This window comes from Camellia sinensis, chromosome 3, assembly GCF_055761805.1.
Source record: "Camellia sinensis isolate YWXY chromosome 3, ASM5576180v1, whole genome shotgun sequence".
NCBI classification, from domain to species: domain Eukaryota; kingdom Viridiplantae; phylum Streptophyta; class Magnoliopsida; order Ericales; family Theaceae; genus Camellia; species Camellia sinensis.
The window spans coordinates 217,347,519-217,375,125 of NC_138963.1; the positions used below are offsets into that span (position 1 = coordinate 217,347,519).

The following is a 27,607-nucleotide window of genomic DNA, read 5'->3' on the forward strand; positions in this document are numbered from 1 at the left end:
AGCTACAAGCTACATGGCATTTTTTACTCATGCAAGTTTATTGCAGGAATATCTAATAGAGGGATCCTTTATTCCAAAATTTCTCTCTCTGTGTTCCCAGTATACTTTTAGCTGCATGATATGTAGTGAGAATCTTGAAACACAAAAGTAGGCACCATTATACATAATTGATAGTGCATCAGGAGCAAAAAGAAACTGATTTTGAGATGGAGAATTCTCGTACCTATTAATTATAGTTTCTAGCTACGAGGCAAAGTGCATTTTTCGTGTGCATTGTTAAACCAGGTATAACCTCAGTGTCTATGTCCTCTTTCTTCTTCCCAACAGGCAATTCTCAGTCAAATGAATAGAGAAGATTAGCTAGTGCAAGCTCCACTGTCACAACACCCATGTAGATTGCAGGGCAACCTCTCCGGCCAGCACCGAAGGGAATAAGCTCAAAGTCTTGACCTTTGAAGTCAATAGAGCTTCCCAAGAATCTCTGAGGCAAGAACTCTTCTAGGTTGTCCCAAGCTTCAGGGTCCCTTCCAATGGCCCATGCATTCACAAACTACGGTTTTAGGTAGAACTTCATATCCATCTATCTAGGTTGTTTGAATTGCTTGATGCGGGAATAACAATGGAGGTGGAGGGTGCAACCGCATTGTTTCTTTTACTACTACCTTGAGGTATGAAAGCTTTTCAAGATCATTTTCATCTACTATGCTCTTTTTTCCAATCAAATTTCTGACTTCTTCTTGCACTCTTTTCATTACTTTAGGGTTCTTCATTAGCCCTGTCATTGCCCAAACTAATGTGGCAGCACTTGTGTCTATTCCAGGAATAAATATGTTCTGCAACAAGGTAAAGGTAGACAGACGGTTTGCAAAAAGGGAAAATCATCTGTAAATTTGTTGCCCAATCATTGATTGAGAGCAACATGTAAATAATGTAATCTTTTTAATACTACTGAATAATTACACTCGAAAAAGATAATTGCACAGTCGTGAGTAATCTGGCCTGGACGCTCAGTCATCAAAAAAATTTACGACTTTGTGAGGTAGATTACCATAAGCACAGCTTTAATGTGGTCCCAAGTGAGATCAATTGTGAACTAATGATCGTCTTTCAATCTAAGCAGGACGTCTATGATGTCTTTTTCCTCGGAATTTTGTCTTTTCAGATCTAGATGATCGTCAATGATTTCTTGGTAGAACATAACGAGCTCTTTGAAATTTTTCTCAAGCTGGCCTGACAATCCAGAGAGTTCATCAACCCATCCAATCAAAGGAAAATAGTCTGAAATGAAGAAGCTCGACATCAAGGCTTGAGCTTCGTTAAGCAAGCTGTGACATCTACTTCTTTCATAACCTTCATCATCATACCTCTTCCCGAATGCAATCCTGCAGATTATGGTGCTTGTGAGAGCTATTACTGTCTCACTCAAGTTAATACCTGTCACCAATTGTTTCAAAAACTTAAGCTACTAGGAAATTAACGCAATAATGTATAGCAAATAGATTGAAAGAATAAGGTTCACAAAGCCATGACAAAGAATTATTCAAAAAGCTTAAACTACTACAAAATTGCGGCCTAATACTGTAGGGCCGACAGATCGCTTGAACAAAATGCACAATGACAGAGATGACGGTCCCAAAAAACTAGGCTATTTGCCTTTTCTGAACTTTTTTACTTTGTTAAATTTTTTAGATCTATCCCGACTAGATAATTCTAAAATTTTAAAAAAAAGATTGAGTCAATTTTGAAAAAAGTTCACTAAAAAAGAAAAAAAATCAAATTTTATCAAGAAAAAATTGACCCTTTTTTGTTTGTCTGAATTTGTTTCAAAAAAATCAATTTCTTTTTACTTTAAAGGATAATCTAGTCAATAAGAATTCAAAAGGTATAAAAAATTTGACGACTTTTAAAAAATTTACTAAAACCAAAAATCCAGCTCCCGAAAGATATATCAAGCTAACAAACCTTTATCCGCAGAAGCAAGTTTAGAAAATTTCTCAATCATTCGATGCACTTCGTCTTCTCAAACTGAATGAAAAGATTGAACCCTTTTGGTGTTGAAGAGCTGAAGAACACAAACCATCCTCATTTGCCTCCAGTAGTCATTGTATGTAGGGATCTAAGAAAAACCCATAAAGCGAGTCGACCGACTGAAATCGACCGAAATTTTAGTTTTTGATCTGTTTTTCATAACATACAGTTTGTTTAAGCTGACTGAATATTATATTTAAATATTTTTATATTATAATTTCTTAAACATTATATGTGAAGTGTGTGGGTGATTTTCCGACCACACTGCCCGCTTAGTAACCAGCTGGAGAGCACTGGCAGAATAGATGGCACCTGACTGACCTGTAACAGAAATATAAGAATCCCGCGGTGGTTTCGACCACCCGGGGGCACTCCGACGATCAAGTCAGTATATCTCTCAAAGATAAATCAAGTACTAAACTCACAAGCTTGAGTATAAAAAGCATACCTTAGACCCATGGGGGTGCCTCTCTTTTATAGCCAATACAATCCTAGTCCCAATAGGAGCCTGGCCCTAATGGACTTAGGATTACTGCTAATTTGGAACTCCCAGTGGGATCAGGATAAACTCTCTAAGAGTTTTATCTTTACCCAAACTGAAGTCTTCTCTCAATCTAGGACTCTTGTCCATATCCAAGTTGAGTTCCCTCTTCATTCTAGGACTCTTGTCTCTTATCCGCTTATCTCGGATTCCGATATCTTCGGAGGCAACCTCGGCCTAGCCGAGATGACCTCGGCACAACGACCAAGACACGTGGCACCTCGGCTGACACGTCGGCGTCACCTTGCCACGTGTTGGTACTCAGAAAATATATCCCCACAACTGCCCCCTAGGTTCTATTACCTCGGCATTCTGAGGTGATGGAACCTACACTGTTCGTTCATCTGTGCCCCTCTGTCTGAGATCAAACTTGCCGACCTCAAAGTTCCCTGGACTTCGCTGTCCACTTCTGTCAAGTACCAAGATTCATGCCTTCCAAGCTGTTTGAAATCGCACCTCCTAGCCGAGGTTCTGGTTCCATTAATTCGTAAACTCCAAGAGCTTTGCAACTGCTCCACTCACACTCTCTGGTGAGTTCCCGATTTCCAGTCACCTATTTGACTCCGGCGATTTTCATATCGGCGTTCACTTCATTTTGTAGGTTCATAAACTCTTTACTTACTATTAAGCTCAATCTTTCTTAACTCTTCTGATTTACTTTGAATCTGTTTATTTGCCATCTGTTGCCTTCTATTTTCATCTGTCTTCAAGTTTTGAATTGTTTGAATTCTTGGCACTTTTCTTGTCATATCCACTTTCTGTTGCTAGCATCGTGTCTGGTCATTACTTTCTTATTCTTCACATACTTACTTAGTGCCTGTGCACTTGGCTTTATTCTTGAACTTTGTCGTCTTCTTGACTATTTTTCTCTTTTCTCATTTAATCCTCTGGCTTCTTCTCTTTCTAGCTCTTTTGCTTAAATCCGTCATTTGTTCCAAGCTTTCAAGCTTCTGCAACTGTCTTCGTTTCTCTTCTCCGGTGAAGCTTTACGTCATTCTGTCATTGTCGTCAGACTTCGGCGATTCTCATTCCGTCTTCCCTCTTTCTGGTAAGCCACTGTTCCTCCTGGTTTTATTTCTTGTTGCTTTCCAAGAAGTTCTGCTTCATTGTTTAATCACCATTGCTTGTTTTACCCGTTATTTCCAAATCATCTTCTTGAATACACACTGTTCACACATCTGTTAATTTCTACCACTGTTCTTGGCTTAACACACTTGTGCAATCCTTTTGTCTTAATTTCCTGATAGCTTCATCACCATTTTTGATTTACGAATTACATTCTTGTTTCTGTTTTCTGTGTCTTTTCCCAGATTTTTTGCTTTCAATCCTTGCTTTCAAAACTTCGAGGTGCCAATCGCCAAAAAGAGCTTTGATCAAACTCTTCAGGAGGTTGATGCTGAGCTCGTGGCTGAGAAGGCTGCTGAGAAGTTCTTTCCAACTGTCTTCTGGGGGTGAGACATAACCTACCGCTGATGCCGAGTAGTTTGCTTCCTTCTTAAAATTGATGCCGAGGTAGCGGTAGAGAAGCTCCTCCAATTGACTGCCGAGGCTGAACCATTGTCGTCCGTCAAAGTAGATTAGTCCGACGTTCTTGCTTTCAGTCCCTAGTTTTTTAAGGTCTTCATTTTTGTACTTGCCAACTTTCTCAGCTCTTAACAAGCTAGTTGGTCATCTCGGTTGATCATATCTTGGAAACGTCTTTCAGTGTTATCTCGGCTATACCAAACTTGTAAATTGCTACAAATTTCAACAAGTGGTAGACTTTATAATCTTCGGTTAACTCATTTTGTAATTTGCTCAAAAATTTCAACAAGTGTTAACATTCCTTGCTCCTTAATTATCATTCCTTCCCCCTACACCTTCTCCCTGGCCCCTAATGTGAACGCAAGTTGTACTTAGGATCACATTAGGGAAGTGGGCTTCATGCTGTAGTCACAGACCTGATGTGTTCTTCTTTCGCCGATGTATTAAAACTTCTGGTATTTAATTCACCCCCTTTAGACCCTCTTTCTCTTGGCCTTTGCAAACTATCATCGCTATTTCTTGAAGCATTTATTCCTTTTCACAATTCTGGTCACCTCTTCTGGTGTGTACTTAGTGGTTCTGTTCTAATCAAAACGACGTTTGACTCCGGCAAATCTTTTGTCGACATTTAACTTTGTGCACTCTTTAGCTTGTAAATTCTTTCAGAATTTCAACAAGTGTTAAACATCATTTCGGTTTAACTTCGGTTAAGTATCATCTCAGTTTAACTTCAGTTAAACATCACCTCAGTTTAACTTCGGTTAAACATCATCTCGGCTTAACTTCGGTTAAGCATCATCTCAGTTTTTGAAGTTTTTCTTTTTTTTTTGTCGCTTGTACTCTTGTACCTTTTTGTTCTTTAGATAATGTAAGCTCTGCATATGGCCGATGTGCCTCCTTGTTCTTCAATGTCTAATTCAACTTTCATTCTCTGAATGAAGCGCTCTTCGTCGCCCTCCCGGACGAGGATTTTCTTCAGTATCTCTTCACTCTTTTTGGCTGGCTCCTTGCCGACATCATCTAGGACCTCCATGTCCTCGTCTTCAATCTCTGCCTTCCCTGGTTCCCGAATGTTGCAGGTAGTTTTCATTGCTGCCATGGAGCAATTCTTCGCCTGCAGTTGATCTCCTCTGACTTCTTCAATCCCATGTTCTGTGGGGAACCGCAATAGTTGATGCAACGTTGAGGGAACTGTCCCCATTGCATGCAACCATGGCCTTCCCAAGATGATGTTGTAAGGTGAAGGCGTGTCAATCACGACGAATTCTGTTTTGATCTTCTTCTAACTGCTCTTGCAAGATTCTATACTTAGAATATTGTACATGCCTTTCATACTTTGCCTCCTTTGTGCAATCTTCTCGGGGTTACATACCTCGGGTATAATAGCTACAAAACTTTTACTTCGGCAAGATACTGACCTGCAAACTTTTCATAAATTCTAACAAGTGTGAAACATATACTACTCAATGTTAACTTTGCAAACTTTTTCTCAAGTTTCAACAAGTGTTTAAACGGTGATCTCGGTCTAGCCTACTTGTAAATTGCTACAAATTTCAACAAGGATTAACATAACAAGTGTTAAACAATAATCTATTTGTAAATTGCTACGAATTTCAACAAGTGTTTAAACAATATACTTAGCTTTTACCTCAACCTGTAAATTGCTGCAAATTTCAACAGATGATCACATGTCGGCTTAACATTATCTTGTAAATTGCTACAAATTTCAACAAGTGTTAAGCATCTTCTCTGGTTTAACCAACCTGTAGATTGCTACAAGTGTGCAGACTATAACCTCGGCTTCACTTCAACTTGTAAATTGCTACAAATTTCAACAAGTGAAGAGAAACAGTAATCTCGGCTTAACTCCAACTTGTAAATTGCTACAAATTTCAACAAGTGAAGATAAGGAATCAGCTTAACTCCAACTTGTAAATTGCTACAAATTTCAACAAGAGCTTAATTCCAACTTGTAAATTGCTACAAATTTCAACAAGTGAATTAAGGAATCAGCTTGACTCCAACTTGTAAATTGCTACAAATTTCAACAAGTGAAGACAAGGAATCATCTCGGCTTAATTTCAATTAAGCATCATCTCGGCTTAACTTCGGTTAAGCATCGTCTCGGTTTAACTTCGGTTAAGCATTATCTCGGTTTAACTTCGGTTAAACATCATCTTCGGCTTAACTTCGGTTAAGCATTATCTCGGCTTAACTTCGGTTAAGCATCGTCTCGGTTTAACTTCGGTTAAACATCATCTGGGCTTAACTTCGGTTAAGCATTATCTCGGCTTAACTTCAGTTAAGTATCATATCGGCTTAACTTCGGCTAAGCATCATATTGGTTTAACCAACTTGTAAATTGCTACAAATTTCAATAAGTGTTAACCGCATTCTTCTTCTTTTTGCCCCCAATGTGAACTTAAAATCCACTTGGGTTCTCATCATGTAGCTTCGACCTTGTTGCTGAGGTTGAATTCAATCCGAGGTTGTCGGCCTTGGTTTCTCTATTGATCTTACTTGGCTCCAACCTGAGTTTGATTTTCGGCCTCGCATCGGCGAGCCGTTTCTCTTTTCTTGTTCCGATGCCTTTGTTCTTAGCATGTCTTCCTCGGCCCTAGCATACTTCTCAATTCTGGCCAACTTTAGTCTGATCTTGTGTGTTTCCTTTTTATCTTCTGGGATTTGAGATCTGCTCATTGTGCTCTTCTCTTCTCGGACTCAGGTCCTGAGATCTTATCTTCTGGAATCTTGGATCTACTCACTCAGGTTGAGCTCTTCTTTTCTCGGACCTACTCATCTAGGCCGAGATCATGTCTTCTGGGATCTGGGATCCGGGATTTGCTCACTCAGGTTAAGCTCTCGTCTTCTCGGGCCTACTTGTCTAGGCTGAGATCATGTCTTCTCGGATCCGGGAACCAGGGTCTGGAATCCGGGATCTGCTTACTCAGGATGAGTTCTTCTATGATTGAATGTTATCTCCTTGGGAGCACTCATGCCCCCTGTCTTTGCATCCCTTCTGGAAGGGTCTTCGTTCCTCCACAGGTATCTATCCTTCCATACTTGGAGGTTGTCTTCGTTGCTTCGATCTGTTGTCTTTGGTGCGTCACCTTCCTGGCCGGCTTCTTTCACTCCGTGACTCTGGTCACGAGTTTCTGTGTTGCTATTGTCCCCTTCAACGTCGAGGTTGATAGATCTCCCACTCCCAGCAGGAGCATTGTCTCCAGTCTGATCCTTCTGTTCGTCATTGGCCATCTATTCTTCTTTCTTTCCCACAGATGGCGTCAAATTGTGTGGGTGATTTTCCGACCACACTGCCCGCTTAGTAACCAGCTGGAGAGCACTGGCAGAATAGATGGCACCTGACTGACCTGTAACAGAAATATAAGAATCCCGCGGTGGTTTCGACCACCCGGGGGCACTCCGACGATCAAGTCAGTATATCTCTCAAAGATAAATCAAGTACTAAACTCACAAGCTTGAGTATAAAAAGCATACCTTAGACCCATGGGGGTGCCTCTCTTTTATAGCCAATACAATCCTAGTCCCAATAGGAGCCTGGCCCTAATGGACTTAGGATTACTGCTAATTTGGAACTCCCAGTGGGATCAGGATAAACTCTCTAAGAGTTTTATCTTTACCCAAACTGAAGTCTTCTCTCAATCTAGGACTCTTGTCCATATCCAAGTTGAGTTCCCTCTTCATTCTAGGACTCTTGTCTCTTATCCGCTTATCTCGGATTCCGATATCTTCGGAGGCAACCTCGGCCTAGCCGAGATGACCTCGGCACAACGACCAAGACACGTGGCACCTCGGCTGACACGTCGGCGTCACCTTGCCACGTGTTGGTACTCAGAAAATATATCCCCACATGAAGTAACTAATATAATACACTTTTGTGATAAAAATTAGAATGAAAAACATTTATTTCATATATTTTCTTCATTTATTTTCAATGTAAACATTTATTTCATATATTTTCTTCATTTATTTTCAATGTAAAATTTTATAATTTACTGTAAAATCTTTTAAAACTCTATGTAAATTTCTCTTTTATATTAAACCGAAAAAACTGATAAAACTAAATCATAGCATACGGTCTGTATTAGTTTCTCAATCATAAAAACCGAAAGGATCAGTTCGGTGCTAAATATGCTCTTAACACCAATTGAACTAAACCGTTTACGCCCCTAATTGTATGGTGTAAAAGCCAAGTCCAAGCCATTGTAAGAGTTTTTGCTGACCAACTGTCACGACCCAAACCCGGCCCTATGGGTTTAGCACCGTAACCGGCCAGTAATCCGAGATTACCGAAGGCCTGCCTAACAGTAATCCAGTAAAACAGAGTACAGGGCCTGGCGGAAGCCAATACAGTAAATAAACACGGTCCAATGAGCTGTGACAGTCTACACATACGTGTACAATCATTCAGAACAGGGATCTAATCCCTATTAAAACGTACAGTAACGGTCTATACAGTCTATACAGTAAACAAAACAGTTACAGAGACAGACGGGAAATATTAAAACACCCCAAAGCCGAAGCTTGAACGGCTTGGAACCTCACAGTGAGGCACAGTGGTTGGCTGACAAAACAAAAGCTTGCCTGACGCTCCTAGCAACGGTCCGGTGCCTGAACACCTACATATATATATATGAGCAGTGAGCTAAAGCCCAGTGAATAACATAATACGTAAAGAGGTTTAGGATAAATGCCTTTTCAATATTTAAAACAGTTCATTGATTCAGTATATCGGTCAGTCCGTTTGTGGCTTATATTTGATGCCGTAACAGTCATTTAGAAATCATAGTAATCGTACGTAGCACATCCGTTAGCAGCACTAGTAGCAGTGTCAGTACAATAGCAGTAACGGTAACAATAACAGTACAGTAGCAGTACAGTAGCCGTACGGTAGCAGTAACAGTAACAGTACAGTAGCAGTACAGTAGCAGTAACAGTAACAGTAACAGTACAGTAGCAGTACAGTAGCAGTAACAGTAACAGTAACAGTAACAGTACAGTAGCAGTACAGTAGCAGTAATAGTAACAGTAACATTTCAGAAAACAGTGCAGTTCTTATGGACTCAAGAGGTGTCTCGCACAGATTCTAGAGGTGGCTCACTTTGCAGCACTTAGTTCCGTGCAGCACTTTGCTCCAAGTTTCACAGATTATAACAGTCATATGTGGTACATCCAATAGCTAAACAGTACAGTAGGTCTTGACAGACCAGGTCTTAATAGACCAAACAGTGAATGATGGCCATCATATCAGTAAACAGTAGTGGTTCCAACATGGGAACCGACAGAGATCTCTGTAACAGTAACAGTCAGTAACAGTAGTTGCTAAGGATGCCACAATACAGTTCAGAATAGAGGACATACATTCATTCAATTAACAGTAACAGTTCAGAAAGCAGTACAGTTCAATTGTTCAGAAGATAATCATTTTGAACATATCTTTACACAGTTGTTACTCACAGAGTTCTGGGCTATAGCAAGCTAGAGCGTCTCCTCGGAAGTCAACCCTACACGGTCAACAGATCGAACACACACTAAGTTACACAGTTGGGAAAGATAATAACTTAACCCCTAATTTGCCTTGGTGTGTTCTACATCTATATCCTCATTAAGATGTCTTAAACTAGGCCTAAGAATGCCTAGAATGGGATGAGGATGCAAAGATGCACTCAGAAAACATTTTCAGAAAGTCAGAGGTCCCGCTCGAGCGTGGATTTCCCCGCTCGAGCGGACATGCTGACAAAGGTCTCCGCTCGAGCGTACATTACTCCGCTCGAGCGGACTGTAAAACAGTGCAAGATGCTGGGAGCTCGAATTCCCCGCTCGAGCGCCACTTTCCCCGCTCGAGCGGGAGACCAAAATCTGGAAAATCCAGATTTGAACTCCAATGCTCAAATCAAGTTTCAATGCATCAAATTCGATCCTTTTGGGCTAATTTTCTGGAAAACACTTCAAAACTCATAATATAACATGTTTCAAAGATCAATTTAAGAAATCGAAGCCCAAAGGTAGTTCAATTAAACACGATTTCAAACCAAGTTTCAAAAACATGATGAACATGCAATAACCATGAATTCAATCAACCTCAACACTTCAAACACTTGCTCAATGAGCCAATTCTTCTTAAAACAAGATGAAATCATGCACTTTGACAATAATATGAACATGCATGTGAGGAATTATGAACTACAACCTCTAAACTTCAAAATACATACATGCATGCAAGCCTTAAGCTTCAATTCAACATTAAGAGGCCAATTCTTGACTCAACTCTTCAATTAACATGGAACAAGCAAGAACTAGCTTGAATACAAGAATGAGAAGATGAAATCCTTACCTAAGTCTAGTACATCAAGTGTAGAAGCTTAAATATGAAATCTATACTTCAATCCCCTTAACTTCCAAGCAAGACCAAGCAAAATGAGATGAAATCCAACTCTCTCCCTTATCTCTCTCTCTCTAGCCGGCAAAGGCAAGGAATGAGCTGAGCAAATGTGTACTTAAGTGTATACTAAGGCTCAAAGGTTGATCATGTAGTGGGCCACTAGAGTGGCAAGTTAGTAAATAAGTCAAACTATGGAATTGGCTCGTTTAATCTACTTTAATCATACCTAATCAGTTTTCAGATGATTACACTACAAAATCACATAAATTATGATGATCATGAAACACTAATCGATTTCCGGTTCGGCCGTCGATAAGGCCTTCAATTCGCAATTTAAACATTAAAACATGAACAGATAGTTCAACAGTCAAACAGATAGACATGCATTTAAACGGATACCGTCGATCAATCAGTTTCAGAATTCAGTCAGTCTCAGTTTAGCAGTAATCAGTGACAGTATCAGTAATCAATGGTCAATCAGTGATCAGTGATGAGGGTTGTTACATTCTTCCCTCCTTAAAAAGAGTTTGGTCCTCCAAACTCGAATTAACATACGGCAACAGAGATAATGCCTAACATAACAGTAGCTTTCACTCTTTAACTGGAGCATAATCATATTCATAACAGTTTCATGACCCCATCTCAATCTTAGCAGTGCACAGAAACAGAATCATAAATCGCATACAGAGATTAGGGTCCGAATTATACCTAGTCAGGTTTCAGAGTCAGAACAGATTCAGATACAGAACAGAAGCTGAGCCCTCGTGACGAGGCCTCCGGTACGGGTAACAAAGTGCAGACAAATATAAGTTCCATAAGGAACCTCCAATACCAGGCAGCTAACATATACCACATATAGCATTTCAGAAAACAAAAATTATTTCGTGACACAGAACGTGAATACAGTTGCACACAACTTTACTGTAGTAGTAATCACACTACTTATATCAAGTACTTATCGGGGTTATAAATTGCACTGGCCTCATTTCATAAGTAATTTCCCCCGTTAAGTTACAGAGACTCGATTCATTCACTTCTGCGTCATTCATCTGGTCTTTGTTCAATTTGTCCTTAATTCGGTAATCCACCACAATCAGTCCAGTTCATTTGGGAGTTATTGGAAACATAAGGCGAATTTGTACATTACTCCCATTACAGTAGGCAGGGTTCTGAAGTAATCATTCACATACTATTCATCAGTTTCAGTTCTCACAGATTCGAACAAACTATGTATCAATACGGAAGCAGTCATACTGATTTCATATACTTCCAGATAGTGAGAGTTTATAATCAAAACTAGTTTGCTGTCAACAAATCCCATCAGTTCTGAAGTACGGTAATCGCCAAAACAATCATTCCCTAATCAAACACGTTCATAGTTATACGGTAATACCGGGTGATTAATCACATGGTATGTACCCAGTCTTCCCATATTGGAAGCAAATCAGGTAATAACTCTCAATAAGAGTTTTCTCAAGTCGATGAAAGTTCGACTAGGTCATTTCAGTTGCAAGTTCTGTCCAATCATACTAAGTAAGAGTTCGAAGCACAAGCATCAAACAAAAGTTCTATTAGTTACACAAAGGGTTTCATCAACCCACGGTTCTATCAGATCAGATCAGGTAGCAGTTTCATTCTTATCATTTCCAGATGAGGTACAGAAGTTCATACTCCAGTCATTTCAGTACATAGTCAGTAATTTCGCAACTAGTCTGAGTCCATTTATTGTCAAACTTACATCAGGGTCTGGTATCATTATAATTCATATCGAAGCAGTACAGATCATATACAACGTGTTCCTCCCATTAAGTTTACAGGCAATGCAGTTATTCACATCGAGAGGTAAACATCACAGTCAGTATAGCAACTTCCAAATAAATCTTTCATATAGGCATATGGCATACAGTAATACATTACGCGAGATTCTCGGACACATAATAAGGAGTTGCCCTACGAGGGTTCCAAATCAGTCATACAGTACTAGAGCATAGGCTCGCAGGTCTATTCAAACAGTCAGGTCAATTTTCCACAACCACGATTCACAGTCAAGAGTTTATTAGTCGGGGTCTTTATTCAGTCACACAATTTTGGGGTCATAGTCCCAACGGTTAAGTTATCAACAAATTATATACCAATCAGTCCGAGCAAAGGTACAGTCATATATGTGCACTTTCAGAGTCTACTAATATTCCCAGTACGGATTCACAAGTTCAATGTACAATACAAAATAGTTTTCCCCAGATACGATAGTTAAGGTAGCCAGTCATAAGTCCACCCAGTCTAGTAACATCCTTAAGCAAGGGTATGCGAACATGTACATGAGTCCAAACAGTTTTCATAGCATAGGTAATCGTTAACATAAGGCGTTACGGTGTTGTACATAGTCCGCATCAAATAGTAAATCTCGAAAGATTCATTAACCACAATCCATTCCTGACAGTCCTAATAGTATTACAAGCATGGGAACATATGTACAGGCGTGAGTCTAAAATCAATTATCATGTGAGCGTTCGTTCGCAAATTCATACGCAGTAGTTCATCTTTACAAACTAATATCGGTTCTTAATTTCAGAAGTCCCACACACCAACAGTTCACGTATATAATTCGAGTTCAAGGGTCCGTTCATTCAATGATGTCCGTCAATATATAACAGTTCAGTCCGAATCATAGCTGTACAGATTTCTCGAATTACAGTCAGTCATAAGGTGTTCCCACGTTCAACAGTTCTAGCACAGTTCAAAAGGTCATGCTTAATAGTTCACATTCAGTTATTGCATTATGATACAAGGACCTAACTCAGTAAACTCCAAGTCCTAACAATTCTCATAGTATAGGGTTCATAATTTCAGTAATTCAGTTGGTTCAGTCAATATGTTCACAGTCTTTATCGGATTAAGGAATGTACGATTCCCACACAAATGTTCGTATAGGCAATTACACATAATTAAGGTAATACCCGCGTCAGTCATTTCAGTGTTCCGAGCATTCTCTGGGACTAGGGTCTAGATTTAGACTCAATGTCGTTCGGTTGAGTTCGTGGGCAAGATTTAGGCAAGTGTTCTTCCTGTCCACGTCTAAAGCGAGTTTCAGACAGGCGGTGGCAACGCCCCAATGTTATTTCCCACAATCGGTACAGATAGGTATATCATTAGTCAAGTCTATTGCCCGAGGTTTTCTATTCACAGTGGTCCTTTTCACTTTCTGTTACTTCCGTTTCATTCTTTCTGATTCGGTTGACGATGTCGATTTGGATATTTCGATGATGCTACGTTGTCTCAGGCATTAATACTCTATCCAGGACATCTACATGCTTTGTTGGGTTTTAGCACGTCAATTCAGTCAAACACATCTAGGTCACGCCCACCTTCAATTTTTTTTTTCTATTCTTTTGTAGACAGTGTCTAACATGTGGGGTGCCTATCGAATTAGCTGGGTAAATTTTACCTCGTATTCGACCACAGTCTTATCACCTTACTCAAGTTGTTCAAACTCGGATACTTCCCTATCTTGGATGCGTTGGGGGAAAGTATTTTTCGAAGAACACTTCACTTATTTTCTCAGTTTCTGAACCCAAGCCTCAGTTTCAGTGGTTCGGTACTTCCCAGAAATTTCGGTGGTTTCAGTTTGTTGGGTTTCTCTATCAGTGTCCTCAGTTCATATTCAGTTGGTTCAGGCACATATGTCTGCCTTTATTATCTCAGATTTTCGATTTAGGCTTCAATCATTCATTCTAGCCTATTAATCCTCAGATCAGAAGATTCAGTTTCGTTCACAATCCTCGCCCTTTCCCTTGTTTACACACAACAGGGTGATTATCAATCTAGGAGAGGTTCTTACTGACTTCACGTTTTATTTCATATCAGACGTGTGTATGCTTTCAATTCAACTCAGGTACGGTCACATGACCCTTTACTACCACACGTCCATAATTACATAGATTTCATATTCGGTATTAACATAACATGTTATACCACTTAACTTCTTTAAGTATGCATATAGGTTGCATTCATTTCACCATAGACAGTACGGTAATCATAAGCATAGACAGTTGCATACTTAAACACATTAACACACTTATTCAAATCATGGCCACACATACTTCTCATGTTCATACAATGCCCTAATTACTTTTCTAGGACATCCTATAGCTCACTTGGACACGTGTGTGCAGTATAACTCGTGGTTAAGTGTCGCTCTGATACCACTCTGTCACGACCCAAACCCGGCCCTATCGGTTTAGCACCGTAACCGGCCAGTAATCCGAGATTACCGAAGGCCTGCCTAACAGTAATCCAGTAAAACAGAGTACAGGGCCTGGCGGAAGCCAATACAGTAAATAAACACGGTCCAATGAGCTGTGACAGTCTACACATACGTGTACAATCATTCAGAACAGGGATCTAATCCCTATTAAAACGTACAGTAACGGTCTATACAGTCTATACAGTAAACAAAACAGTTACAGAGACAGACGGGAAATATTAAAACACCCCAAAGCCGAAGCTTGAACGGCTTGGAACCTCACAGTGAGGCACAATGGTTGGCTGACAAAACAAAAGCTTGCCTGACGCTCCTAGCAACGGTCCGGTGCCTGAACACCTACATATATATATATGAGCAGTGAGCTAAAGCCCAGTGAATAACATAATACGTAAAGAGGTTTAGGATAAATGCCTTTTCAATATTTAAAACAGTTCATTGATTCAGTATATCGGTCAGTCCGTTTGTGGCTTATATTTGATGCCGTAACAGTCATTTAGAAATCATAGTAATCGTACGTAGCACATCCGTTAGCAGCACTAGTAGCAGTGTCAGTACAATAGCAGTAACGGTAACAATAACAGTACAGTAGCAGTACAGTAGCCGTACGGTAGCAGTAACAGTAACAGTACAGTAGCAGTACAGTAGCAGTAACAGTAACAGTAACAGTAACAGTACAGTAGCAGTACAGTAGCAGTAACAGTAACAGTAACATTTCAGAAAACAGTGCAGTTCTTATGGACTCAAGAGGTGTCTCGCACAGATTCTAGAGGTGGCTCACTTTGCAGCACTTAGTTCCGTGCAGCACTTTGCTCCAAGTTTCACAGATTATAACAGTCATATGTGGTACATCCAATAGCTAAACAGTACAGTAGGTCTTGACAGACCAGGTCTTAATAGACCAAACAGTGAATGATGGCCATCATATCAGTAAACAGTAGTGGTTCCAACATGGGAACCGACAGAGATCTCTGTAACAGTAACAGTCAGTAACAGTAGTTGCTAAGGATGCCACAATACAGTTCAGAATAGAGGACATACATTCATTCAATTAACAGTAACAGTTCAGAAAGCAGTACAGTTCAATTGTTCAGAAGATAATCATTTTGAACATATCTTTACACAGTTGTTACTCACAGAGTTCTGGGCTATAGCAAGCTAGAGCGTCTCCTCGGAAGTCAACCCTACACGGTCAACAGATCGAACACACACTAAGTTACACAGTTGGGAAAGATAATAACTTAACCCCTAATTTGCCTTGGTGTGTTCTACATCTATATCCTCATTAAGATGTCTTAAACTAGGCCTAAGAATGCCTAGAATGGGATGAGGATGCAAAGATGCACTCAGAAAACATTTTCAGAAAGTCAGAGGTCCCGCTCGAGCGTGGATTTCCCCGCTCGAGCGGACATGCTGACAAAGGTCTCCGCTCGAGCGTACATTACTCCGCTCGAGCGGACTGTAAAACAGTGCAAGATGCTGGGAGCTCGAATTCCCCGCTCGAGCGCCACTTTCCCCGCTCGAGCGGGAGACCAAAATCTGGAAAATCCAGATTTGAACTCCAATGCTCAAATCAAGTTTCAATGCATCAAATTCGATCCTTTTGGGCTAATTTTCTGGAAAACACTTCAAAACTCATAATATAACATGTTTCAAAGATCAATTTAAGAAATCGAAGCCCAAAGGTAGTTCAATTAAACACGATTTCAAACCAAGTTTCAAAAACATGATGAACATGCAATAACCATGAATTCAATCAACCTCAACACTTCAAACACTTGCTCAATGAGCCAATTCTTCTTAAACAAGATGAAATCATGCACTTTGACAATAATATGAACATGCATGTGAGGAATTATGAACTACAACCTCTAAACTTCAAAATACATACATGCATGCAAGCCTTAAGCTTCAATTCAACATTAAGAGGCCAATTCTTGACTCAACTCTTCAATTAACATGGAACAAGCAAGAACTAGCTTGAATACAAGAATGAGAAGATGAAATCCTTACCTAAGTCTAGTACATCAAGTGTAGAAGCTTAAATATGAAATCTATACTTCAATCCCCTTAACTTCCAAGCAAGACCAAGCAAAATGAGATGAAATCCAACTCTCTCCCTTATCTCTCTCTCTCTAGCCGGCAAAGGCAAGGAATGAGCTGAGCAAATGTGTACTTAAGTGTATACTAAGGCTCAAAGGTTGATCATGTAGTGGGCCACTAGAGTGGCAAGTTAGTAAATAAGTCAAACTATGGAATTGGCTCGTTTAATCTACTTTAATCATACCTAATCAGTTTTCAGATGATTACACTACAAAATCACATAAATTATGATGATCATGAAACACTAATCGATTTCCGGTTCGGCCGTCGATAAGGCCTTCAATTCGCAATTTAAACATTAAAACATGAACAGATAGTTCAACAGTCAAACAGATAGACATGCATTTAAACGGATACCGTCGATCAATCAGTTTCAGAATTCAGTCAGTCTCAGTTTAGCAGTAATCAGTGACAGTATCAGTAATCAATGGTCAATCAGTGATCAGTGATGAGGGTTGTTACATTCTTCCCTCCTTAAAAAGAGTTTGGTCCTCCAAACTCGAATTAACATACGGCAACAGAGATAATGCCTAACATAACAGTAGCTTTCACTCTTTAACAGGAGCATAATCATATTCATAACAGTTTCATGACCCCATCTCAATCTTAGCAGTGCACAGAAACAGAATCATAAATCGCATACAGAGATTAGGGTCCGAATTATACCTAGTCAGGTTTCAGAGTCAGAACAGATTCAGATACAGAACAGAAGCTGAGCCCTCGTGACGAGGCCTCCGGTACGGGTAACAAAGTGCAGACAAATATAAGTTCCATAAGGAACCTCCAATACCAGGCAGCTAACATATACCACATATAGCATTTCAGAAAACAAAAATTATTTCGTGACACAGAACGTGAATACAGTTGCACACAACTTTACTGTAGTAGTAATCACACTACTTATATCAAGTACTTATCGGGGTTATAAATTGCACTGGCCTCATTTCATAAGTAATTTCCCCCGTTAAGTTACAGAGACTCGATTCATTCACTTCTGCGTCATTCATCTGGTCTTTGTTCAATTTGTCCTTAATTCGGTAATCCACCACAATCAGTCCAGTTCATTTGGGAGTTATTGGAAACATAAGGCGAATTTGTACATTACTCCCATTACAGTAGGCAGGGTTCTGAAGTAATCATTCACATACTATTCATCAGTTTCAGTTCTCACAGATTCGATCAAACTATGTATCAATACGGAAGCAGTCATACTGATTTCATATACTTCCAGATAGTGAGAGTTTATAATCAAAACTAGTTTGCTGTCAACAAATCCCATCAGTTCTGAAGTACGGTAATCGCCAAAACAATCATTCCCTAATCAAACACGTTCATAGTTATACGGTAATACCGGGTGATTAATCACATGGTATGTACCCAGTCTTCCCATATTGGAAGCAAATCAGGTAATAACTCTCAATAAGAGTTTTCTCAAGTCGATGAAAGTTCGACTAGGTCATTTCAGTTGCAAGTTCTGTCCAATCATACTAAGTAAGAGTTCGAAGCACAAGCATCAAACAAAAGTTCTATTAGTTACACAAAGGGTTTCATCAACCCACGGTTCTATCAGATCAGATCAGGTAGCAGTTTCATTCTTATCATTTCCAGATGAGGTACAGAAGTTCATACTCCAGTCATTTCAGTACATAGTCAGTAATTTCGCAATTAGTCTGAGTCCATTTATTGTCAAACTTACATCAGGGTCTGGTATCATTATAATTCATATCGAAGCAGTACAGATCATATACAACGTGTTCCTCCCATTAAGTTTACAGGCAATGCAGTTATTCACATCGAGAGGTAAACATCACAGTCAGTATAGCAACTTCCAAATAAATCTTTCATATAGGCATATGGCATACAGTAATACATTACGCGAGATTCTCGGACACATAATAAGGAGTTGCCCTACGAGGGTTCCAAATCAGTCATACAGTACTAGAGCATAGGCTCGCAGGTCTATTCAAACAGTCAGGTCAATTTTCCACAACCACAATTCACAGTCAAGAGTTTATTAGTCGGGGTCTTTATTCAGTCACACAATTTTGGGGTCATAGTCCCAACGGTTAAGTTATCAACAAATTATATACCAATCAGTCCGAGCAAAGGTACAGTCATATATGTGCACTTTCAGAGTCTACTAATATTCCCAGTACGGATTCACAAGTTCAATGTACAATACAAAATAGTTTTCCCCAGATACGATAGTTAAGGTAGCCAGTCATAAGTCCACCCAGTCTAGTAACATCCTTAAGCAAGGGTATGCGAACATGTACATGAGTCCAAACAGTTTTCATAGCATAGGTAATCGTTAACATAAGGCGTTACGGTGTTGTACATAGTCCGCATCAAATAGTAAATCTCGAAAGATTCATTAACCACAATCCATTCCTGACAGTCCTAATAGTATTACAAGCATGGGAACATATGTACAGGCGTGAGTCTAAAATCAATTATCATGTGAGCGTTCGTTCGCAAATTCATACGCAGTAGTTCATCTTTACAAACTAATATGGGTTCTTAATTTCAGAAGTCCCACACACCAACAGTTCACGTATATAATTCGAGTTCAAGGGTCCGTTCATTCAATGATGTCCGTCAATATATAACAGTTCAGTCCGAATCATAGCTGTACAGATTTCTCGAATTACAGTCAGTCATAAGGTGTTCCCACGTTCAACAGTTCTAGCACAGTTCAAAAGGTCATGCTTAATAGTTCACATTCAGTTATTGCATTATGATACAAGGACCTAACTCAGTAAACTCCAAGTCCTAACAATTCTCATAGTATAGGGTTCATAATTTCAGTAATTCAGTTGGTTCAGTCAATATGTTCACAGTCTTTATCGGATTAAGGAATGTACGATTCCCACACAAATGTTCGTATAGGCAATTACACATAATTAAGGTAATACCCGCGTCAGTCATTTCAGTGTTCCGAGCATTCTCTGGGACTAGGGTCTAGATTTAGACTCAATGTCGTTCGGTTGAGTTCGTGGGCAAGATTTAGGCAAGTGTTCTTCCTGTCCACGTCTAAAGCGAGTTTCAGACAGGCGGTGGCAACGCCCCAATGTTATTTCCCACAATCGGTACAGATAGGTATATCATTAGTCAAGTCTATTGCCCGAGGTTTTCTATTCACAGTGGTCCTTTTCACTTTCTGTTACTTCCGTTTCATTCTTTCTAATTCGGTTGACGATGTCGATTTGGATATTTCGATGATGCTACGTTGTCTCAGGCATTAATACTCTATCCAGGACATCTACATGCTTTGTTGGGTTTTAGCACGTCAATTCAGTCAAACACATCTAGGTCACGCCCACCTTCAATTTTTTTTTTTCTATTCTTTTGTAGACAGTGTCTAACATGTGGGGTGCCTATCGAATTAGCTGGGTAAATTTTACCTCGTATTCGACCACAGTCTTATCACCTTACTCAAGTTGTTCAAACTCGGATACTTCCCTATCTTGGATGCGTTGGGGGAAAGTATTTTTCGAAGAACACTTCACTTATTTTCTCAGTTTCTGAACCCAAGCCTCAGTTTCAGTGGTTCGGTACTTCCCAGAAATTTCGGTGGTTTCAGTTTGTTGGGTTTCTCTATCAGTGTCCTCAGTTCATATTCAGTTGGTTCAGGCACATATGTCTGCCTTTATTATCTCAGATTTTCGATTTAGGCTTCAATCATTCATTCTAGCCTATTAATCCTCAGATCAGAAGATTCAGTTTCGTTCACAATCCTCGCCCTTTCCCTTGTTTACACACAACAGGGTGATTATCAATCTAGGAGAGGTTCTTACTGACTTCACGTTTTATTTCATATCAGACGTGTGTATGCTTTCAATTCAACTCAGGTACGGTCACATGACCCTTTACTACCACACGTCCATAATTACATAGATTTCATATTCGGTATTAACATAACATGTTATACCACTTAACTTCTTTAAGTATGCATATAGGTTGCGTTCATTTCACCATAGACAGTACGGTAATCATAAGCATAGACAGTTGCATACTTAAACACATTAACACACTTATTCAAATCATGGCCACACATACTTCTCATGTTCATACAATGCCCTAATTACTTTTCTAGGACATCCTATAGCTCACTTGGACACGTGTGTGCAGTATAACTCGTGGTTAAGTGTCGCTCTGATACCACTCTGTCACGACCCAAACCCGGCCCTATCGGTTTAGCACCGTAACCGGCCAGTAATCCGAGATTACCGAAGGCCTGCCTAACAGTAATCCAGTAAAACAGAGTACAGGGCCTGGCGGAAGCCAATACAGTAAATAAACACAGTCCAATGAGCTGTGACAGTCTACACATACGTGTACAATCATTCAGAACAGGGATCTAATCCCTATTAAAACGTACAGTAACGGTCTATACAGTCTATACAGTAAACAAAACAGTTACAGAGACAGACGGGAAATATTAAAACACCCCAAAGCCGAAGCTTGAACGGCTTGGAACCTCACAGTGAGGCACAGTGGTTGGCTGACAAAACAAAAGCTTGCCTGACGCTCCTAGCAACGGTCCGGTGCCTGAACACCTACATATATATATATGAGCAGTGAGCTAAAGCCCAGTGAATAACATAATATGTAAAGAGGTTTAGGATAAATGCCTTTTCAATATTTAAAACAGTTCATTGATTCAGTATATCGGTCAGTCCGTTTGTGGCTTATATTTGATGCCGTAACAGTCATTTAGAAATCATAGTAATCGTACGTAGCACATCCGTTAGCAGCACTAGTAGCAGTGTCAGTACAATAGCAGTAACGGTAACAATAACAGTACAGTAGCAGTACAGTAGCCGTACAGTAGCAGTAACAGTAACAGTACAGTAGCAGTACAGTAGCAGTAACAGTAACAGTAACAGTACAGTAGCAGTACAGTAGCAGTAACAGTAACAGTAACAGTAACAGTACAGTAGCAGTACAGTAGCAGTAACAGTAACAGTAACATTTCAGAAAACAGTGCAGTTCTTATGGACTCAAGAGGTGTCTCGCACAGATTCTAGAGGTGGCTCACTTTGCAGCACTTAGTTCCGTGCAGCACTTTGCTCCAAGTTTCACAGATTATAACAGTCATATGTGGTACATCCAATAGCTAAACAGTACAGTAGGTCTTGACAGACCAGGTCTTAATAGACCAAACAGTGAATGATGGCCATCATATCAGTAAACAGTAGTGGTTCCAACATGGGAACCGACAGAGATCTCTGTAACAGTAACAGTCAGTAACAGTAGTTGCTAAGGATGCCACAATACAGTTCAGAATAGAGGACATACATTCATTCAATTAACAGTAACAGTTCAGAAAGCAGTACAGTTCAATTGTTCAGAAGATAATCATTTTGAACATATCTTTACACAGTTGTTACTCACAGAGTTCTGGGCTATAGCAAGCTAGAGCGTCTCCTCGGAAGTCAACCCTACACGGTCAACAGATCGAACACACACTAAGTTACACAGTTGGGAAAGATAATAACTTAACCCCTAATTTGCCTTGGTGTGTTCTACATCTATATCCTCATTAAGATGTCTTAAACTAGGCCTAAGAATGCCTAGAATGGGATGAGGATGCAAAGATGCACTCAGAAAACATTTTCAGAAAGTCAGAGGTCCCGCTCGAGCGTGGATTTCCCCGCTCGAGCGGACATGCTGACAAAGGTCTCCGCTCGAGCGTACATTACTCCGCTCGAGCGGACTGTAAAACAGTGCAAGATGCTGGGAGCTCGAATTCCCCGCTCGAGCGCCACTTTCCCCGCTCGAGCGGGAGACCAAAATCTGGAAAATCCAGATTTGAACTCCAATGCTCAAATCAAGTTTCAATGCATCAAATTCGATCCTTTTGGGCTAATTTTCTGGAAAACACTTCAAAACTCATAATATAACATGTTTCAAAGATCAATTTAAGAAATCGAAGCCCAAAGGTAGTTCAATTAAACACGATTTCAAACCAAGTTTCAAAAACATGATGAACATGCAATAACCATGAATTCAATCAACCTCAACACTTCAAACACTTGCTCAATGAGCCAATTCTTCTTAAAACAAGATGAAATCATGCACTTTGACAATAATATGAACATGCATGTGAGGAATTATGAACTACAACCTCTAAACTTCAAAATACATACATGCATGCAAGCCTTAAGCTTCAATTCAACATTAAGAGGCCAATTCTTGACTCAACTCTTCAATTAACATGGAACAAGCAAGAACTAGCTTGAATACAAGAATGAGAAGATGAAATCCTTACCTAAGTCTAGTACATCAAGTGTAGAAGCTTAAATATGAAATCTATACTTCAATCCCCTTAACTTCCAAGCAAGACCAAGCAAAATGAGATGAAATCCAACTCTCTCCCTTATCTCTCTCTCTCTAGCCGGCAAAGGCAAGGAATGAGCTGAGCAAATGTGTACTTAAGTGTATACTAAGGCTCAAAGGTTGATCATGTAGTGGGCCACTAGAGTGGCAAGTTAGTAAATAAGTCAAACTATGGAATTGGCTCGTTTAATCTACTTTAATCATACCTAATCAGTTTTCAGATGATTACACTACAAAATCACATAAATTATGATGATCATGAAACACTAATCGATTTCCGGTTCGGCCGTCGATAAGGCCTTCAATTCGCAATTTAAACATTAAAACATGAACAGATAGTTCAACAGTCAAACAGATAGACATGCATTTAAACGGATACCGTCGATCAATCAGTTTCAGAATTCAGTCAGTCTCAGTTTAGCAGTAATCAGTGACAGTATCAGTAATCAATGGTCAATCAGTGATCAGTGATGAGGGTTGTTACACCAACCATGGAAGGTCTGCTAGCAAACTCAAGATCATGGGTCTTCAAAACCTCTTTTGCCAATTTAGCTGAAGAAACTGTTGGAAAATGGTTTGGAAACCATTAATAAGTGAATGAGAAATTGACTTCAAAGTGCACCATTTGAGAATGGTTTTAAAACAAAATTTATTCAATATAAAAGTTGATTTTTATTTAAATAAATTAGTTATTTTTTGGGTCAAAATTAAATCAGATTCAAAATAAAATTCGAACCTATTTGTGTGAACAGTTGTGCCTATTCAATTGCACTTATTCAATGGAAGATGTGCCTCTTCATCGGAAAATCACCATGACTATTCAAAAAGCCACCAATTCACCTATATAAACAGCCCTCCATTGCATTCATTAAGAATCGAATTCATCTTGTATTTCTTTTCTTCTACACTTTGCCTTTTTTGTAAGAGAATTTTGCATAATAAGATTCGTCAGACTTCTTGTGGTAGTGTTGCTTCTGCAAGGTTCGATTGTTATATACTAGGAGACGAACGTCTAATAAAAAACTTGTGAGCACTGTAACGAGGGAAACATTTGTATTCAGACAAATTCTGTCACGCCCTCAAAATAAACCCTTTATATACATATACAATTGACATGCATTATTTAAAGAAAACAATTGATTAATTCATTCATCAGAGTATTACAAAATAAAAGCATTACATGTAACATCGAATAAAATGCCCTACAGGCTTACATCTTTCCAAGCCAACCCTTGGATACAAAAAGATGAGTTATAACTCAATACAAGAAAAGCCCTAGGCTTGGATGTTTACATGTACTAATAAATAAAGACAATTAACTAAAGATAGTCTTCAAAATCCAAGTCCCTTCCAAGCTATGTCCTTGGAGGTAGCTTATCACCTGAACCTGAAAATGATGTTCCCATATAGGGTGAGCCACAGCCCAGTAGAAGTATACTAAACCACATATAAGCAATGAATAAAGCAATAGCATTCAACAGGTGGTTAACCAAGGTAACCAATTACTTCATTTTACAGTCTCATGACACTATTGTCTAAAACACGTTTTACTTTCCAATTTTATCAACATGGCTCAGAACCTGGCCAAACTTACAACAGTGAATTACATATATCATATTCACATCCTTCCAATATCAACAAACAAATGAGACTCAAGCTCAAATCAAAACACTTCATACTTCCAGATTGATACACATTTTAGTGCTGTATCAATAAAACACTTCTATATAAATAAGCACACATAAAAGTGATGCTAATGGAGTCCATCCCCTATCTCCTCCCAAACAAAATCCGGTTTAGAGGTCCATCCCCTATCTTCCCCTAAACCGTGGAGTACATCCCCTATCTCCTCCCACACAAAACAATGTATGCAAATGCAATGCTCAATCAACACCCATATTTTCTGTATCAATGCAATAGACAAAATTAATGACTTAACCAATGTGATTAGTTTCAGTTATTCCTAATCCACATGCAATGTCTACAACAATCACGACTATCCTCCACCGATAGCCCAAAACAGTTATTTCTAAACTGAAAGTAACTATGTCAACAATTCAATAGCCAAATGTTTCAAATTATCCAACTACGCCATTTAATCCATAAATTCCCCAATTCCATGAATTTAACCATACAAATTAATTTAATAATACAACCAGGGTTTTTCCCAAAATTTTTCAAAGTATCCCCAACATATCAAAATACCAAAACTTAGAACAAAGCTTATAAAATGGAGTAGGAAATCCCTACCTCGAAGAAATAGCCCCAAAAGAGAAGATGGAGATGAAAGCCCAAACTCCAAAGTGCTCCAAACTACCAACAATTCAGATTAAATGGAAGCCCTCGACCCACTCTATCTTTTTAATAAAGGATCTAAGGTAGAAACTCACTCTAAGTAGATCAATCCTAAGAGAGAAGGTGTGTAGAGGGAGAGAGAACTCGTACCTAGGGTTTTGGAATCTGAAAGGGAATGAAAAACTGATCTGAAACACGTTGCTGCCTAATTAAACCTGACCGGCTCGCTCGAGCGAAGACTTGGTCGCTCGAGCGACCAGACACAGAAAAGCTACGCTCGAGCCAAGAAAACCTTGCTCGAGCCAACAACCCAAAAGCTCGCTCGAGCGAAGAACTCAAACCCTCAGGTCTGTAACCAGACACACGCTCGAGCGAATGAACTATTGCTCGAGCGAAGAACAAACTAACTCGCTCGAGCCAAGAATGCACAGCTACAGGTCCAAATCAGACGCAACCTCTCGCTCGAGCTACCAAACCCCGGCTCGAGCGAAGAACCAAAAATAACAGCTCGCTCGACCGACAAACTCCTAGCTCGAGCGAAGATCCAAAATTCTGGACAGCAACACTTGGTTTCTAAACCCAACCAACCTGAAACAAACCTGCCCAACACATCCTATAAGTCCAAATGAGCAAATAAGGGACAACAACAACAATTATACAATGACAGAATCTACGGAACCTAAGTCCGGATACAATAATCAAATGGGAAAAGACCGGGGTCGCTATAAATTCGGTATTGTTTTTTTTACAGATTTCAAGTTGTTTGATTAAAATCTTGTTTCTGTTTTTATACTAACTATATTTTCTGGTTTGATTATTTAAAAAAAAATATCTTTTATTTTGTAATTCAAATAATTTGTTGTGTACTGTGAGTTATCAAATCTGTTTGATACAGTCAGTTTGTGATTTCGTTCCCCACTAAATGTGAAACGTCACTTACCATCAAAGTAGGCAATTTATAACTTTGATTCATGGTGTTCAAGCGAATCACGGCTATTACCTCATTGTAATTTTATTAGATTATATTTGTGCAATTTTATGTGTTTGTGTTAGGTCTAATTTGTTTATTTATAGAATTGTCATTATGTATATGATTAATTAACTGTGTACTGTGTGTATTTAACAGAAATTGTTTCGGTTAGAGTTTATGTTTTTGTTATATTACTCTGTTATGAGAAACTGTTTAAGATAGAAATTATTTATGTTTCATAGAAAATCTTATTTGTTTAATTTTTGTCTGAATAAATGATTCATTTTATTCCAACAGAATCCACCAGGGTTGGAATAGAGCCGAATCGTAAGGACATGATGAGAGGACCGTATTTCTTGGAGAGTTGCCAGAGGTAACGGTGAAAGGCTGAGTAATTGAGCTGGTGCAAATTTCCGATGAAATGAAGCCCAGAAGGGCCTAGTGGTAGGACAAATGATTAATTTCAGTTTAGCCTCTTCACATATATCTAATTCCCAAAGAACACATGATTAATTTCAATTTATTTTAGACGTTCAGGTAATAAATTCATTTTAAAATTTTCTTTGTCAAAGGTATAGGCACTAAAACATTATGTTTAGGGTAAATTACAAATACACACTTTGAGGTTTGTTTAAAGTACAGACTGGCTCATGTGGTTTCGAAAATTACAAATACCCCATTGTCAGAATTTTTTATTTAATAGAATGAACTAAAGAAAATAAAATTGCTCTCTAATACAATAATAAAATTACCTAAATTATTAATTGAAGCATATTTCTAATATCATTAAAAACTGTCAATTGATTTCATAATTGATTAATAAAATGGGTAATTTGTTATGAAATTAGAAATTTCAAGGGGTAGAATGTAATTTTCAAAACTACAAGAGTGATTCGTATTTTAATCAAATCTCAAGGGGGTATATTTGTAATTTACCCTCATGTTTATAAGGACAAGTTCTTAGAAAATCATCAAAACACCCTGATCTATAGGCGCTAAAATATTATATCTGCTTTTACAAAATTATCAAAACACCCCTGTATATAATGTGTTTCTTAAACAAACTCAAACAAACCATTGGTCTCTCTCTTACCGTTCTCTTTCCCTCTTCTACCGCCGATCTCCTCCACTCCTCGTTGT

General features: G+C 39.1%; 1 pseudogene; it reads right to left on the reverse strand.

The window, feature by feature from the left end:
* LOC114295368 (5-OH-xanthotoxin synthase-like) lies at nucleotides 1-26,915 on the reverse strand (annotated as a pseudogene).
* Between the last annotated feature and the right edge of the window lie 692 nt (nucleotides 26,916-27,607).